Below are 13,464 nucleotides of genomic sequence, written 5' to 3' on the forward strand. Positions count from 1 at the left end.
TCTGTAGATGTTTTTTTTGTGCGAAAAACTGCAGGGAGGGCGGCAGCATCTTGCTTTCGCGCCAAAACGGGCGTGGTAAAAGCAGAATCCCGCTTATTGAAGAGCTGGAGCAGCATCTGTGGGGGATGGGTGCCTCGTGGCCGCGCAGTGCTGTTGTGTCACCGTGAAGATCTTGTCCACTTCGGCAGCAAGCTCCACGCAGTCTGTGACTTTGGACCTGGCTAGGGCAGCCTGAACTTGCTCTGGGAACATAAGAACATAAGAACATAAGAAATAGGAGCAGGAGTAGGCCAATCGGCGCCTCGAGCCTGCTCCGCCATTCAATAAAATCATGGCTGATCTGATCCTAACCGCCAATCCACTATCACAGAACCATCTCCTGAATCTAACCGAATTAGACACATGAAATAGGAGCAGGATCAGGCTACACGGCCCCTGGGCCCGCTCCGCTGCCCACAGGGCCATGACCGATCCGAACCTAGACTCATGTCCAAATTCCTGCCCGCTCCCCATAACCCTTAATTCCCTTTACTTCTAGGAAACTGTCTATTTCTGTTTTAAATTTATGTAATGATGTAGCTTCTACAGCTTTTTGGGGCAGCATATTCCATGGACCTACCACCCTCTGAGTGAAGTAGTTCCTCCTCATCTCAGTTATGAAAGAGCAGCCCCTTATTCTAAGATTATGCCCCCTAGTTCTAGTTTCACCCATCATCGGGAACATCTTCCCGGCATCCACCCGATCCGACCCCTTCACAATCTTATATGTTTCAATAAGATCGCCTCTCATTCTTCTGAACTCCAATGAGTAGAGTCCCAATCTACTCAACCTCTCATCATATGTCCATCCCCTCATCCCCGGGATTAACCGAGTGAACCTTCTTTGTACTGACTCGAGAGCAAGTATGTCCTTTCTTAAGTATGGACACCAAAACTGTACGCAGTATTCCAGGTGCGGCCTCACCAATACCTTGTACAACTGAAGCAATACCTCCCTATTTTTATATTCTATCCCCCTAGCAATGAAAGTCAACATTCCATTGGCCTTCTTAATCACTTGCTGCACCTGCATACTAACCTTTTGAGTTTCGTGCACCAGGTCCCCCAGATCCCTTTGTACTTCAGTACTTTCCAGTTTCTTGCCATTAAGATAATAACTTGCTCTACGATTTTTCCTGCCAAAGTGCATAACCTCACACTTTCCAGTATTGTATTCCATCTGCCAAATCTCTGCCCACTTACTTAGCCTGTCGATGTCCCCTTGCAGGTTTTTTATGTCCTCCTCACTCACTACTTTCCCTCCCATCTTAGTATCATCTGCAAACTTTGATATGTTACACTCGGTCCCCTCCTCCAAATCGTTAATATAGATTGTAAAGAGTTGGGGACCCAGCACTGACCCCTGCGGAACACCACTAGTTACTGATTGCCAGTCTGAGAATGAACCATTTATCCCAACTCTCTGCCTTCTGTTAGATAGCCAATCCTCTATCCATGCCAGAATATTACCCCCAATCCCGTGATTTTTTATCTTAAGCAATAATCTTTTGTGTGGCACCTTGTCAAATGCCTTTTGGAAGTCTAAATACACTACGTCCACTGGTTCCCCTTGATCCACCCTATACGTTACTTCCTCAAAGAACTCCAGCAAATTTGACAAACATGACTTCCCCTTCATAAAACCATGCTGAATTTGTCCGATTAAATTATGATTATCCAAATGTCCTGTTACTGTCTCCTTAATAATGGACTCCAAAATTATACCTACCACAGATGTTAGGCTAACCGTTCTATAGTTTCCAGCCTTCTGTCTACTGCCCTTTTTAAATAAGGGTGTTACATTCGCAGTTTTCGAGTCTGCCGGGACCTTTGCCGAGTCCAGGGAGTTTTGGAAAATTATTACCAATGCATCCACAATCCCTACCGCCACTTCCCTCAAGACCCTAGGATGTAAGCCATCAGGTCCAGGTGATTTATCCGCCTTGAGTCCCATTATTATACCGAGTACCACTTCCTTAGTGATTTTGATCGTGTTTAGCTCCTCCCCCCCTTTAGCCCCCTGTTTATCCAGTGTTGGGATATTCTTAGTGTCTTCTACTTGAAAGACTGATGTAAAATATTCATTCAGTGTTTTTGCCATCTCCATATTTCCCACCATTAATTTCCCAGTCTCATCCGCTAAGGGACCAACATTTACTTTAGCCACCCTTTTTCTTTTTATATAACTATAAAAACTCTTACTGTCTGTTTTTATATTTTTTGCTAATTTACTTTCATAACCTATCTTCCCTTTCTTAATCAATCTTTTTGTTATTTTTTGCTGTCTTTTAAAGTTTTCCCAATCCTCTATCCTCCCACTAGATTTGGCTACCTTATATGCACTTGTTTTTATTCGAATACTATCCTTAATTTCTTTACTTAGCCACGGATTGCTATCTTTTCTTTTACACCCTTTTCTTCTCAGTGGAATATATATTTTTTGGAAGTTGTAAAATAACTCCTTAAATGTACACCACTGATCATGTATCGTCTTACCCTTTAACCTATTTTCCCAATCCACTCTGCTCAATTCCGCTCTCATACCTTCATAGTCTCCTTTATTCAAGCTTAGCACGCTTGTTTGAGATCCAACCTTCTCACCCTCTAATTGAATATGGAATTCAACCATGTTATGGTCACTCATTCCAAGGGGATCCTTTACTAGGACATTTTTAATGAATCCCGTCTCATTACACAGGACCAGATCAAAGGTTGCTTGCCCCCTGGTCGGTTCAGTTACATACTGCTCAAGAAACCCATCCCTAATACACTCAATGAACTCATCCTCAAGGCTGCTCTGCCCAATTTGATTTGTCCGATTAATATGATAGTTGAAATCCCCCATAATTATAGATGTTCCCTTATTACAAGCCTCAACTATTTCCTGATTGATGCTCCGTCCAACAGAGTTGCCACTGTTCGGAGGCCTATAGACTATGCCCACTAGTGTTTTTTTCCCCTTATTATTCCTTACCTCCACCCAAACTTTTGACCCAATATCATTTCTCTGTATTACAGTGATTCCTTCCTTTATTAACATAGCCACCTCACCTCCCCTTCCTTCCTGCCTGTCCTTCCTGATCGTTAAATAACCTGGTATGTTTAATTCCCAGGCATTGTCACCCTGCAGCCATGTTTCTGTAATGGCCACAAGATCATACCCATATGTAATTATTTGTGCCATTAATTCGTCTATTTTGTTACGAATGCTACGTGCATTCAGATAGAGAACTTTCAAAGATGTTTTGTGACACTTAGTTCCTGCTATTGCCCTTTTTATTACTTTACCTTTAACTCCATACCTTCTGCCCCTTCCTGACACGCTCTGGTTTTTAATTTCCCCACTGCTACCTAAGTCTATTACCTTCTCTGTTGTCATTTTTATTATTTGCTCTCTAGGAACCTCCCCCCACTAGTTAGTTTAAAGCCCTCTCTACAGCCCTAGTTATATGATCCACCAGCACTCTAGTCCCAGCACTGGCCAAGTGAAGCCCATCCCAATGGAACAGCTCCCTCCTGCCCCAGTACTGGTGCCAGTGTCCCAGGAAACAAAACCTATTTCTCCCACACCAGTCTTTGAGCCACGCATTTAACTCTCTAATTCTTATTTGTCCTAGCCAAATTCGCTCGTGGCTCAGGTAATAATCCAGATATTACCCTTGTGGTTCTGCTTTTTAATTTGGCCCCTAGCTGCTCAAACTCCCTCAGCAGAACCTCCTTCCTTGTCCTATCTATGTCGTTGGTACCAACATGGACCACGACAACTGGATCCTCCCCCTCCCACTCCAAGTTTCTCTCCAGTCCAGAGGAGATGTCCTTAACCCTGGCACCGGGCAGGCAACACAGCCTTGGGACTCTCGCTCTCGGCTGCAAAGAACTCTATCTATCCCCCTAACGATACTATCCCCTACCACTACAACATTTCTTTTAACTCCCCCCACTTGAATGGCCCCCTGCTCCACAGTGCTGTGGCCAGGTTGCTCATCCTCCCTGCAGTCCCTGCTCCTGTCCCCACAGGGAGTAAGAGCCTCAAATCTGTTGGACAAGTGGAAGGGCTGCGGCTCCTCCAACACTACCTCCTGGATCCCCGTACCTGCCTCACTTCTAGTCACACCATCCTGACCCTGGCCACGGACTACATCTGAATTAATTAATCTAATTGGTGTGACTACCTCATGATACACAGAGTCCAGGTAACTCTCCCCCTCCCTGATGTGTCTCAGTGTTTGAAGCTCGGTCTCCAGCTCTTCAACACGGAGCTGGAGTTCCTCGAGCAGCCAACACTTACTGCAAATGTGATCACCATGAGCATCAATGGTGTTCACCAGCTCCCACATATTGCAGGGAGTAGGCAGAGGAATAGCTCCCTGAAGGGGAAGCATTCTGGCTCGGACCGGAGGAGCATGAGCATCTGGCTCATAAGCTCGGACGGCTTGGAGTCCCTGAGGCTGGACATAGCGAGCAGCCAGCGGGTGCGCTCCGACTTCGTGAGCCGGAAGACCTGCAGCAACCGCGCCTTTAAGGTGTCATACTTGCGATCAGTAGACAGACTACCGAGTAGGCTGATGACCCGCAAGGCTGTGGTGCTGTCGAGGGCAGAGACCACATAATAATAACGGGTCTGATCCGCAACGATGTCCCTGATGGTGAACTGGGCTTCAGCCTGGATGAACCACGCAGCTGGTTGTTGCTCCCAGAACTGCGGTAGCTTCAAGGTAATGACGTTCGTTTCCATGTTGATTATCTCCTGCGAAAACCATTCGCAAAAGTCGGGGTCACCAATGTAGTAATGTCTAGTTCCTATCTGGGAAAAAGCAGGTAATTACAGACCTGTAAGCCTTACATCAGTTGTGGGCAAAATGCTGGAGTCCATCATTAAGGATGAAATAGCGGAGCACTTAGCAAATGGGGACAGGATAGGACAGAGTCAACATGGATTTACAAAGGGTAAATCGTGCTTGACTAATCTATTGGAATTTTTTGAGGGAGTAACTGGTAGAATAGATGGGGGAGAGCCAGTAGATGTGGTGTACCTGGACTTCCAAAAGGCCTTCGATAAGGTCCCACATAAAAGATTAGCATGGAAAATTGAGGCTCATGGGATAAAGGGGAAAGTTTTGGCGTGGATAGGGAACTGGCTGTCAGATAGAAAACAGAGAGTTGGAATAAACGGCTCATTTTCTGAATGGCAGGCAGTAACAAGTGGGGTACCACAGGGATCTGTCCTGGGCCCCCAGCTGTTCACAATTTACATTAATGACCTGGATCAGGGAGTCGGATGCAGCATTTCCAAATTTGCAGACGACACTAAACTAGGAGGGGGGGTGGGCTCAGAGGAAGAGACCAGGAAGCTCCAGAGCGATTTGGACAGACTGGGCGATTGGGCGGATAAATGGCAGATGCACTATAATGTGGACAAGTGCGAAGTTATCCACCTTGGGTGCAGGAACGGGAGGGCAAATTATTATTTAAATGGCAATAGATTGGGAGAGGGGGAAGTACAGAGAGACCTGGGTGTTCTTGTACACCAGTCACTGAAGGCGAGCATGCAGGTGCAACAGGCAGTCAAGAAGGCAAACGGTATGCTGGCCTTCATAGCAAAAGGGTTAGAATACAGGAACAGGGATACCTTGCTGCAGCTGTACAGGGCACTGGTGAGACCACACCTCGAGTACTGTGTACAGTTTTGGTCGCCTCATCTGAGGAAGGATGTTCTTGCCATGGAGGGGGTGCAGCGGCGATTCACCAGGCTGATACCAGGAATGGCGGGAATGACCTATGAGGAGAGACTATGTAGTTTAGGGATGTACACACTGGAGTTTAGAAGATTGAGAGGGGACCTCATAGAAGTGTATAAAATTCTGACAGGTCTAGACAGACTGGATGCAGAAGGAATGTTTCCCTTGGCGGGTGAGAACAGAACTAGAGGACATAATTTAAGGATAAGGGCTAAACCATTTAGGACAGAGATGAGGGGGAATTTCTTCACTCAGAGAGTGGTGAACCTGTGGAACTCATTGCCACAGAGGGCAGTGTACGCCAGCTCATTAAATATATTTAAGAGGGAATTAGATATATTTCTACGGGCAAAAGGGGTTAAGGGTTACGGAGAGAAGGCGGGGACGGGATACTGAATTAAAGGATCAGCCATGATCTCATCGAATGGCGGAGCAGGCACGAAGGGCCGAATGGCCTACTCCTGCTCCTATCTTCTATGTATCTATGTATCTATGTATCCAAAGACTGAGGTCCACTCAGGCGCTCAAACAAAATGAAGTTTAATGGAAACTAACAGGTTTAAACAAGTAACTGCAGGAGAACATCAAGTGTAGTGTATTAAGTTCGGAGGCTCCATGAGGACTGCTGGCTGGTGGGGGATCACGTGATGTACGGTGTGACGTCACCGCGTTTACCCACGCTGTTAAAGTAATCATGCTCTGTACAAGTAAACAGTATAAACAAAGATACAGACTCAGGCTGTAGCTAACATGTTGTTAAAGGGAATTATATACAAACGATCTGAGTCCTTTAGTGGCTCCGCCACACTGGAGAAATTATGGGACTGAGAGCCGATTAGTCCCCAGGGCATGATAATCTGCATCCCAGCGTACTAAAAGAAGTAACCATGGAAATAATGGATACATTGGTTGTCATCTTCCAAAATTCTATAGATTATGGAACAGCTCCTGCAGATTGTAGGGTGGCAAATGTAACCCCACTATTGAGAAAAGGAGGGTGAGAAAACAGGGAACTACAGACCGGTTAGCCTAACATCAGTAGTATGGAAAATGCTAGCGTCTATTATGAAGGATGTGCTAACAGGACGCTTAGAAAATATCAGCGGGACTAGACAAAGTCAACATGGATTTATGAAAGGGAAATCGTGTTTGGCAAAACTACTGGAGTTTTTGAGGATGTAACTGGTAGAATAGAAAAGGGAGAGCAAGTGGATGTGGTGTATTTGGATTTTCAGAAGGCCTTTGACAAATTCCCACATAAGAGGTTAGTGTGCAAAATTAAAGCACATGGGATTGGGGGTAATATACTAGCATGGATTCAAAATTGGTTAACAGACAGGAAACAGAGAGTGGGAATAAATGCGTCTTTTCAGGGTGGCAGGCGGTGATTAGTGGGGTACCGCAGGGATCAATGCGTGGGCCCCAGCTATTCACAATATATATCAATGATTTGGATGAGGGAACCAAATGTAATATGAGGAGAGATTGTGTCAACTAGGCCTCTATTCACTAGAGTTTAGAAGAATGAGAGAATATTTCATTGAAACATATAAAATTCTGACAGGGCTAGACAGACTGGATGGAGGGAGGATGTTTCCCCTGGCTGTGTCATCTAGAACGACGGGTCCTCGTCTCAGGATACGGGGTAGGACATACAGGACTGAGATGAGGAGAGAGTTCTTTAGTCAGAGGGTGGTGAACCTGTGGAATTCTCTAGCACAAAAGGCTGTGGAGGCCAAGTCACTGAATATATTTAAGAAGGAGATAGATGCATTTCTAGACACAAAAGGCATCAGCGGTATGGGGAGAGAGTGGGAATATGTTATTGAGATAGAGGATCAGGCACGACCGTGTTGAATGGCATAGCAGGCTGGAAGGGCCGAATGGTCTAATTGTGCTCCTATTTTTCTAAAATATTTACTAGAATGGTTCCATGGATGAAATAAATAAGTTACGTGAAGAGACTAGAGTAACTGGGATTGGTCTCCTTGGAGTAGAGAAGACCAGGAGGAGTTTTGATACAGGTGTTCAAAATTATGAATGACTTTGACAGACTAAAAAAGGAGAAACTGTTTCCAGTGACTGAAGGGTCGCTAACCAGAGGACACAGAGTTAATGTAATTGGCAATGGAACCAGAGATGGCAGGAGGAACAATAATTTGTTTAGCGAGTAAGTATGATCTGGAATGCATTGCCTGAAATGGTAGTGAAAGTAGATTCAATAGAAACTTTCAAATAGAATTTGGATAAATACTTGAAAGGAGAACATTCGGAGAGCTACATGGAAAGAGCAGGCGGTTGGGACCGATTGGATAGCACTTTCATCGGCACGATGGGCCGAATAGCCAGCTGCTGTGCTGTATCAATCTACGATTCTATGATTCGTAACAAGTACAAAAATGATTAATGCCCAGAAGTGTTCCATTGCAGAAGTAACCTTTCTCCCACAAATGGGGGATTGTGTGTAACTGGGCCAGTTTGTGAGGCACAGTGTAAGAATATGAGCTTTTGAAGGTATTTTGAGGGATTAGGCATGGCAAGAGTTAAATGTCCCTAGGCTTTTCTCTGACAAGCTTCTTTCTGCAGAAATCATACTGCCTTTGATTCCTGCTGACTGAAGGTTCTGGGTGCGTCACAAGTTCCCTCTTTTATTATCTAAATACAACTGTTATTTGTTTTAAATTCATTTTGGGGATATGGGCATCGCTGGCAAGGCCGGCATTTATTGTCCATCCCTAGTTGCCGTTGAGAAGGTGGTGGCGAGCTGCCTACTTGAACTGCTGCAGTCCGTGTGGTGAAGGTACTCCTACAGTGCTGTTAGGGTGGGAGTTCCAGGATTTTTCTATAAAGGCAAGGGAAAAGGACAGGGTAGGCTCAGAGCTTTCTGAGTTTTATCTCATTGGTTCCACATCTGTGGGAATGTGAAAATTAGTGAGCCATGGAACCATAATCAACTCTAAATCCCTTGTTACTAATTTTCAGGATTAAGCTTTGCTAGACCGTAGTTTAATATTAAGAGTGCCAGTTTATAGTTTTTATTAAGTTAGTATAGTTTTATTAATGTAGCCTTCTTTCTCTTCTGTGAGGATTAGCAGAAATCATGTGAAAAATGAGACTCTAATTGGAAGCCCTTGTCATCAAGGTTGCGTCATCAACATGGAAACTGTTGTGTATGTAACCGTTTACCTTTAAGGGAACTATAGAATGTAACCGTTCGCCTTTAAGAGCACTACTTTAGGGTGGCACTATCTATTGGCTCATGTATACTGTAATACCGATAGTGACCACACCAGTATATAAGGGTTGTGATACGTTAACTCGGGCAGAATCGCCCGAGCCTCTGAATAGTAAAGACGTGTTTTATTTTGTTAACAGTGGAGTCTGTGATTATTTATAATACAACCCAGAGACTTAACACTGGCGACGAGTCAGGATTCGAACCCTGCGGCAGTTGTTCCACGGCGGCTTCGTCCGAAGACAGGACGTTGAAGAGAGGTTTCAATCCTCACCAGTCTGGAACCGACAGGTTGGAAAAGACAGGCATTAGGACCCTGAAGCCTCCATAACCTCGTGGGTAAGCCGCAGCGTTGGCTGCAAAGACAGGGCGATCGCAATCCCTGATAAGAGCCGCGGTGAAACGCGCGAGCGGGTAAGCCAGAGCCCGGGAGGGAGCGAGCAAGAGCCGCGCGAGCGGGTGAGCCAGAGGCCGGGGGCCGCTTTCAAGTGCGAGGCGCAGCCGGGCCATCGATCGCATCCGCTGATAAGGCCCGCACTCGGCCTGAAAGTCAGTGTCGGGGAACGGGTGATAACCGCCATTGAAGTGGGCGGAGAGCGCCGAGAAGCGCGGGAAAACCGCCATCGAAGTGGGCGGGGAGAGCGAGAAGCGCGGGAAAGCCGCAATTTTTCGCGGGGAAACCGCTGAAGAAGAAGGAAGAAGCGGGAAACCGCCATCTTGGAAATTATTAAGAATTTCAGGAAAGTAATAAGATTTTTCAGAAAGGCTGGTGTGTTCTCAAGAAGAGAGGGAAAATAAGTATAAGTACAGCAATACTTGTGGTGTTCTCAAGAAGAGAGAAGAAAATTAATAATAAGTAAAGTAATACTTGTACTGTACTCGAAAAGAGAAGAAGATGCCTAAGCGAGGAAATATTAATGATTTTAATGCTGAAATAGAAGACAGGGCCACGTATGGGGAACGCATAGGAATATATTGCGTAGCCATATACGACAAGGCAATAACTTTGTTAAATTCGATGGGAGCAAAAACATACGGGCTTTTGAAACATCTAATAGCACCAGTTAAACCAGTGGACCAGACCTTCGAAGAGATCGTAGCAGTGCTGAAGGATCACTTGAACCCCACACCGTTGATACTGGCTGAACGATTTAAATTTTACACCAGAACCCAGAGGCAAGATGAAAGCAATGCGGAATACTTAGTCGAACTGCGTAAGCTAGCGAAATACTGCCAGCTTGGAGGGAATTTGACAGAGGCGCTGCGGGACAAGTTCGTATGCGGCTTGGCCAAAGAAGGAACGCAGAAGCGACTCCTGGAGGAAAACGACCTCACACTGGACAGGGCTGTCCTCATAGCTTCATCGCACGAAGCCGCAGTGAAAGGAACGGCGGAAATGCAGCTAAAGGCGGCGGCACTCGGGGTGGACCAAATGACTGCAAGCATTTCCAAATGCTACCGTTGTGGAAAGACAACGCACGACCAGAATCAGTGCTGGTTTAAGAATCAAGAGTGCAGGAAATGTGGCAAACTGGGTCACATCGCGAAGGTATGCAGGTCCAGAAAGAAGACCAACAAACAAAGGAAGCCACCACCACAAGAAAAGTACAACAAGGTGCATCAGGTGGCTGAAAAGAGTTCAGACGAACAAAATTCAGACTCAGAGCCAAACAGCCAGGAGTTGGATAGTCTGAGAATCCACAATGTGGGTAAAGTAACTGATCTACAGACGATCTGGGTCACACTAAAAATAGCTGGAGTCCAAGTACGAATGGAGCTGGACACGGGATCAGCTGTATCAGTCATCAACCAAAAGGACTACCACCGACTATTCTCTCACATACCCTTAAGAAATACCAAGTTCGTATTACAGACATACACGGGGCATCGTGTATACCCCATGGGGAAAATAAGAGTCAAGGTGAGAGATAGGGGTAAAGTACACCCAAGAATGAATTTGTACGTACTACCTGAGGGAGGACCACCACTTCTAGGACGGGAGTGGATCAAGAAAATAGACATGGAATGGCACTACCGACAAGCAATGACGAGTGAGGACTCGGTGCAGACAAGCAGCTCAGACTCTGAGCCGGAAGACGATAAGTCCAGCTTATGTATGAAAAACAAGGTTAACATTAACTCACAGACTAAGGTTGGAAAATCGATGGCGTGCATAAAGACAGAGAATTCCGAGTCTGTTCAAGCTACAGACATATGCATTATGGAGGAACACCGGGCTCGAACTCAACGCTATTTCAAAGTACAACAACAATTAGAACAATTAAGTTACCGCCTCGTACAAGAGATGAAAACAATGAAAAAGTTCTATGACACCGAATGGGAGAGTCTGGAAAGACAACAGAACCTACTGGCTCAAGCAGAGAGCGACCATAGAGCCATCGTGACCAATTACCGATCACATCTCCCTGATGATGTTCAGGGGTTAGAATATTTGCATGATCTAGAGATACAGCAGAAGGGCAAATCACGCTGCACTGAGGATTTTGTTCTGCAATTAGAGACGGAGCTAGTGCAGGCAAAGTTAAGAGAAGTTGAATCACAGGGTGCTCTTAAGGAGATGCAGAAACAAATCTTGGACATGGAAAAGAGAAACGCTTCTTTACCTGATGAGAATAATGTGGCCATGTTGCAAGAGGAGCTTATAGGGGCGAAACTGAAAGAAGCTAAGCAAAGGATGTTGGAACTTGAAACGCAGAACCAAATCAGCGGTAATCAGCTATGTCAAGCAGAGAAGGAGTGCAAGGGTCTACATGAGAAGGTGCAATATCTCTCAGCCCAAAATAAGGGACTACTCACTCAGTTAAATGAAAGTAAACGGGAAATGGCTGAGATGGACTGCAAGAATAAAGAAGAGTTGATGGCAGTGAGACTTCGAGAGGCAGATAGCATAGCAGCCTTGGCTGAACTCCAACAGGAAATTGCGAAAGAAACAAATGAAGAGGAATCTTCAGGAAGCCAGGATTTTATTCCAGTTCTTCTCTACGACTCCTTACAAGCAGAGTGCGAGAAGTTGAAAAAAACAGTATGAACAGGCCCAGACTACAATTCTGGAGGGGGTTAACTCAGCAACCTCCGAAAAGCTAGTTTCGTTGGAAGTATATGAGCAACTAAAGGTTGAACATGAGCAAGAAGTCCAAAGGCTGCAGGAAATTCTTGAGGAGCTCAGGACCAAGACAGACTCATCGGTAGAAGTTCCATACATAGATGAGGATGTAGAGGTGAAAGACATGGCAGAACTCATAAAAATATGGAAGGAAGCCCAAGACAAATATGAGGCGGCAATTACCGAGGTTGACCGACTTGAAGAACAGTTTCAACTGGGAATGGGCCCTGAACATGAGCTAGAGAGCATCGAGGCGCAACTTCTCCAAGCACTGGAAGCCAAAGTACAAGAGGAAGAGAAGATGAAAGCATTGGAGAAAATGATGGATGAAATGGAGGAGTACGCTGAATTACGTCCAGGGGAACAGGAGAATGGGGAAACAGCTACTTCAGTAGAAGGATTAAATAGCCTGATAACGAAATCCCTGAAGGAAGGGAAAGGATTGAACGCACAAATGAGGCCAGGAGGGAAGGAAGGGCAGACATCCGAGGAAGAGCAGGATGAATATGATTGCTTGAAGAAGGGTTTTGACCTGTTGAGTGACACCGAATGTTATGAGGATGTGGTCTGCCCAAATTGTGATGGGAACTCCCAAAGTGCTGAAATCCTGAGGAAGCACTTAAGGTCTAAGGAACATAGAGAGTTGGTGGCGCTACAGATGGCAGCCGGGAAAAGAGCTCGGAGAGTTTCAAAAAGGCAGAAAAGAAAAAGAAGAAGCAGAAAATAATAACTGTTTAAAATATTATTACTTCTACTACCTCAGTCCGAACACTACGAAAGGTGCTAAATTTGTAAAAAAAAATCCAGGGACATTATCAAGACAGCCAGTGGGTTGTATAAGTCCGCACTGCTGGTTCAACAGGACGAAAGTACAAGCTGTTAAAAAAAAAAAAAAAAAAAGGCTATGGAGGATGCTGTCTGGAACGAATTAATACCAGAGACTGAATTTATGAACTGTTCCCACAGAGACTGAACCTGTAAACTGATTCCACTGAGAGTATGTTTGTAAACTGTTATATGACGTTGACTCCATTGAGAGTATATCTGTAAATTGTTATATGACGTTGACTCCATCGAGAGTATATCTGCAAACTGTTTATATAAAGTTGAAGATTGTATGTTTAACGGGATTCTGTAAGTAATAAGCTAGGAAGGGAGGAGTGTTGTGTATGTAACCGTTTACCTTTAAGGGAACTATAGAATGTAACCGTTCGCCTTTAAGAGCACTACTTTAGGGTGGCACTATCTATTGGCTCATGTATACTGTAATACCGATAGTGACCACACCAGTATATAAGGGTTGTGATACGTTAACTAGGGCAGAATCG

The sequence above is a fragment of the Somniosus microcephalus genome, chromosome 4, assembly GCF_052327205.1.
Source record: "Somniosus microcephalus isolate GS21.2 chromosome 4, FLI_Smic_1.0, whole genome shotgun sequence".
NCBI classification, from domain to species: Eukaryota; Metazoa; Chordata; class Chondrichthyes; order Squaliformes; family Somniosidae; genus Somniosus; species Somniosus microcephalus.